Here is a 5,264-nt window from a genome sequence, read left to right on the forward strand (position 1 = left end):
GAGGAGCCAGAATCCACTCCCCTAGAGGCACCCCAACCGGTTTTGCGCCGATCACTGAGAACCGCAAAACCTCCTGACAGACTCACTTATATCAACTTTTAAGAAACATCACCCCGATGGACTAAATCTAAAGAAGGGGTGAATGTAATGAAATCTGTTTGTCTTGCCTATATTCGTTCTTGCCTGTATTCGTTTTGCACTCATGTATATTACCCTCCCCCACACGGTGTATAGTTTCACTTCCTCTTTCCTGACTAACCTGGAAGGTTCCAGGTCTTGGCTCTTGGCTCCGCCCCTGACTTCTCTTACAAAAAGATCCCAGGATCTATATGACTCATTCCTGCGAGCCAGTCAGTGTGTTGAGATGTTAGCTCTGATCTTAGTGATTAAAAGCCAACTTGTTAAAGTCTATAACTTCTAGTTTTGTGGTTATTGAAGGCACATCAATCTTCTTGCCTAATATTCTCTGCACAAGTTGGAAAACAGAAGGGCAAAATGCACACGGAAAAATCTCTTCCATTTTTGATCAGATACATTAGAAAAGCATTCAGTGGCATTTTGACTGTGGGATGAGTCGTTTGATTTCGCTACTGATAAATGCATTTAGTGGGACATTACCTGATCAATCATCACTATTTTAATTCATAGACCATTCTTATTCCTGTTATTTGGAACATCATCATGTCAATGAGCTACAATTTGTGTATTTCAAACAACATGTAGAAGTTCAATCTTCTAAACACATCTGGATGCCCAGTTATCTTTATAAATAAAGTGCACTTGTATTTATTATCTTAGCACTTGCATATTAGTTACATTGAAGATAATTCGGTGTGATTTAAGGTAGTCATGCAAACGGACAAAGATGGACCTGAAATAAAGGTTCTAAATTGGGGGAAGGCCGATTTTAATATGATAAGGCAGTATCTGGCCAAAGTGGACTGGGATCAGCTACTTGTAGGAAAATCCACATCAGAGCGGTGGGAGTTTTTCAGAAAGGAAACAGTGGCCGTAACATGCAAACATGTTCCCATAAAGGTCATGGGTGGGACCAACAAACCCAGGGAACCCTGGGTGTCAAAGGATATACAAGATTGGATGAGTAAAAAAAGGGAGGCTTTTGGCAGATACAAAGGATTAAAAACACTGGAAGCTCTAGAGTAGGATCAAAAGTGCAAGGGGGTATTAAAAAATGAATTAGGAGAGTGAAGAGAGGGCATGAAAAACACTGGCGGGCAAAATAAAGGAAAATCCCAAGGAGTTTTTATAGTATATTAAGGGCAAGTGGATAACCAGGGAAATAGTAGGGTCCATTAGGGACCAACGTGGCAATCTCTGTTAGAGCCGGATGATGTAGGTGAGGTTTATAATGAATATTTTGCATCTGTGTTCACTACAGAGAAGGACGATGTAGGCACATAAATCAGGCAGAGGGATTGTGATATACTAGGGCAAATTAGTATTGAGAGGGAGGAGGTAATAGCGGGCTTAAAAGTGGGTAAATCCCCAGGCCCTGACGGGATATATCCCAGACTGCAGTGTGAGGAAATGGAGGAGATTGCAGGGGCTCCGAAACAAGTTTTCAGAACCTCTCTGGCCACAGGGGAGGTGCCAGAAGACTGGAGAACAGATAACGTAGTACCATTGTCCAAGAAGTTTAGTAGGGATAAACCAGGGATTTACAGGCCAGTGAGCCCAATATCAGTGGTAGGGAAATTCTGAGGGACAGAAATAGTCTCCACTTGGAGAGGCAGTGCTCAATCAGGGATAGTCAGCATGGCTTTGTCAGGAGGAGATCATGACTGACTAATTTGATTGAATTATTCGAGGGGGTGACTAGGTCTGGGATGAGGGTAGTGCAGTTGATGTAGTCTACATGGACTACATTAAGGCTTTTGAAAAAGTCCCACATGGGAGACAGTTCAAAAAGATAAGAGTCCATGGCAACCAGGGCAATTTGGCACATTGGATCCAACATTGGCTTTTTGGCAGGAGGCAGAGTGTGATGGTCGAAGGTTGTTTTTGTGACTGGAAGCCTGTGTCCAGTGGTGTACCACAGGGATCGGTGCTAGCCCCTTTGCTGTTTGTATTGTACATTAATGATTTAGATGTGAATGTAAGCGGTCTGATCAGTAAGTTCGCAGATGACACGAAAATTGGTGGAGTGGTAAATAGCAAGGATGGAAGCCTGAGGCTGCTGGACGATATAGACGGGATGGTTGGATGGGCAGAACAGTGGCAGATGGAATATAACCCTGAAAAGTGTGAGTTGCTGAATTTTGGGAGGACCAACAAGGCAAGGGAATACACAATGAATGGTAGGACCCTAGGAAGGACATAAGATCAGAGGGACCTTTGCTTGCATGTACATAGATCCCTGAAGGCAGCAGGACATGTAGATAAGGTGGTTAAAAAGGCATATGAGATACTTGCCTTCATTAGCTGAGGCATATAATATAAGAGCAGGGAGGTTATGATGGAGCTGAACAAAACGCTAGTTAGGCCACAGCTGGAATACTGTGTGAAGTTCTGGTCACCACACTGCAGAGGGATGTGATTGAATTGAAGATGGTGCAGAGGAGTTTCACCAGGATGTTACCTGGGCTGGAGCGCTTCAGCTATGAGAAGAGGCAGGACAGGCTGGGGTTGTTTTCCTTAGAGCAAAGAAGGCTGAGGGGGGACATGATTGAGGTTTACAAAATTATGAGTGGCATAGATAGGGTAGATAGAAAGGAGCTCACCCCTTAGTAGTGGGTTCAGTAACTAGGGGGCATAGTTTCAAGAAAAGGGGAAGGAGGTTTGGAGGGGATTTGAGGAAAAACCTTTCACCCAGAGGGTGGTTGGAATCTGGAACTCACTGCCTGAAAGGATGGTAGAGGCAGGAAATCTCACAACATTCAAGGAGCATTTGATGAGCACTTGAAATGCCATAGCTTGCAATGCTACGGAACAACTGCTGGAAAATGGGAATAGCATAGACAGGGCTTGATTACCAGCGTGAACACGATGGGCCGAAGGGCCGCTTTCTGTGCTGTATAACTCTATGACTCTATTACAGCCTGACGTTTTAGATGCAATTGCCTGCAAGTATTGGTTGTCAAGGTTGCAGTTTCTGTATTTTGCTGTTGCATTCACATTCAGTTCTAAACATAATGGATTTTCTATCCAGGAGCAGGAATCCAAGCGGGATTTCCCCCTGCCTTTCACAGGAGCACAGAAGCGAATTACACCGCTCCAAAAACTGACTGATCATGGGACACAAAGACTTCCTGAGCGGTTCTGGTCCTTTGTGTCCCTGGTGCCTCCGCCGGTGCTTTTGTCTGCTGGGCAAAATATAGATCGATCATTTAATATCTCCTTGATAAAACATCTGTTACTTTCATGTAGTATTTATTCCCATTTCAGTTACTGATTTCACAAAGTATTCCCGATAACTCTTACAATAAACTCGGTATTCAGCTCCACAGGTAATTGAAATACATTATATCATTGAATGTCGGTAATGAGTTGCAGATTTCACCCGAATTCCATCAATCTGCTGCTTTTGCTCCCAGCCTGATGTATAATTTCCCTGTTAATTTCCCTTCCTCACAGTGAACTTAGTGACGATTGTGATCCTGTCTCGGGGAAAGTGCGGTCTCTCCAAATGTGTGACTTGCTACCTGGTGGCCATGGCAGCGGCAGATCTACTGGTCATTATCCTCGACCTCATATTGAGGCACTTTCCGTTTGTTTATAGCGAACAGTTTGATTTTGTGGAGACCATCCCCGTGTGCAATATCCACACCGTCCTTCTGTTCACAGCCACAGACTGTTCTGTCTGGTTCACCGTCACTTTCATCTTTGATCGATTTGTGGAAATTTGTTGCCAAAAGCTGAAAACTAAATATTGCACCGAAGAAACGGCGGCTGTTGTTCTGGGAACAGTGACTGTGCTGAGCTGTTTAAAAAACATTTTCTGGTATTTTATGTTCACAGGTGGGTATTGGCTACTGAACAACCCCTGGTTTTGTTATTTCACATTCGCTGTTATGTTTTCTTTGATCTGGGGAACAATTGAGTTCCTTCATTATATTCTCACCCTGGGGGTCCCATTTGTTGTGATTCTGCTGCTCAATGCTGTCACCATCAGACACATTTTAGTGTCCAGCAGAGCCCGCAGGAGACTCCGGGGTCCCAGCAGTGAGGAGAATCCCAGAGACCCCGAGATGGAGAGCCGCAGGAAATCCATCATTTTACTGCTTGTTATCTCTGGGAATTTCATCCTGTTATGGGCAGTGTTTATGGTGTATTCTATATGGGGCCGGATGTGATATTTTGCTCTGTATATCTACCTGATTATGTAATGGAACTGGGATTCATGCTGAAGCTGCTGAGTTGCTGCACAAAGACTGGGATTTACGCCGTAACCCAGACTAAATTCAGAGAACCGTTGAAGAATGTGGGGAAATATCCCTTTACTCTGATTGTAAAATTTATTAAAGTTGTGAATAAAAGGAGAATTTGCAGCCTGAGAGTTGAGAGCTCACTGCGCCTGATATGGTGGTGCCTCTGGGGCCTCACACAAAGTTGGCGGCTCTGGACCACAGCACAAAAATGGTGGCTCCTTGGACGGCACAAAGATGTCGTCTCTGGGGCCCGGCACAAAGATGGCGGCATGCGCACCCCGCACAAAAATGGCGGCTCCGGTGCCCCGCACAAAAATGGCAGCACTCGCGCCCCACGCAAAATGGCAGCTCTGGGTACTGGCACAATGTTGGAGGCTCTTGGGGCCTGGCACAAAAATGGCGGCTCTGGGGCACCACACAAAGATGGCGCTCTGGGGCCTCGCTAAATGATGGCAACTCTGAGGGCCCAGCAAAAAGATGGCATCTCTGGGGACCAGCACAAAATCGAAAGCGGCTCTGGGGCCCGGAATCAAGAGGGCAGATCTGGTGCCACACATAAAGATGGCGGCTATGGAGGCCCACATAACAATGGCAGCTATGGGGCCACGTATAAAGATGGTGGCTATGCAGCCACACCCAAAGCTGGCAGCTATGAAGCCTCACACAAAGATGGCGGCTCTCGAGCCCTGCCCAAAAATGGCGACTCCGGCGCACCGCACAAAGATGATGGCTATAGAGCCCAGCACAAAAATAACGGCTCTGGTGACCCAGCACAAAGATGGCGGCAATGGGGCTCCGCAAAAATATGGTGGCACCCGCGCCCCGCAAAGAGATGGCGGATCCGGGACCCAGCACAAAGATGGCGGCAAGCGCAAC

The 5,264-nt window shown here is 45.9% G+C and overlaps 1 pseudogene; it reads left to right on the plus strand.

The window, feature by feature from the left end:
• The first annotated feature begins 3,671 nt into the window (after window positions 1–3,671).
• Window positions 3,672–4,834, plus strand: LOC147091371 (uncharacterized; annotated as a pseudogene).
• The last annotated feature ends 430 nt before the right edge of the window (window positions 4,835–5,264 follow it).

The sequence above is a fragment of the Somniosus microcephalus genome, unplaced genomic scaffold, assembly GCF_052327205.1.
Source record: "Somniosus microcephalus isolate GS21.2 unplaced genomic scaffold, FLI_Smic_1.0 unresolved_chr3, whole genome shotgun sequence".
Lineage (NCBI taxonomy): Eukaryota > Metazoa > Chordata > Chondrichthyes > Squaliformes > Somniosidae > Somniosus > Somniosus microcephalus.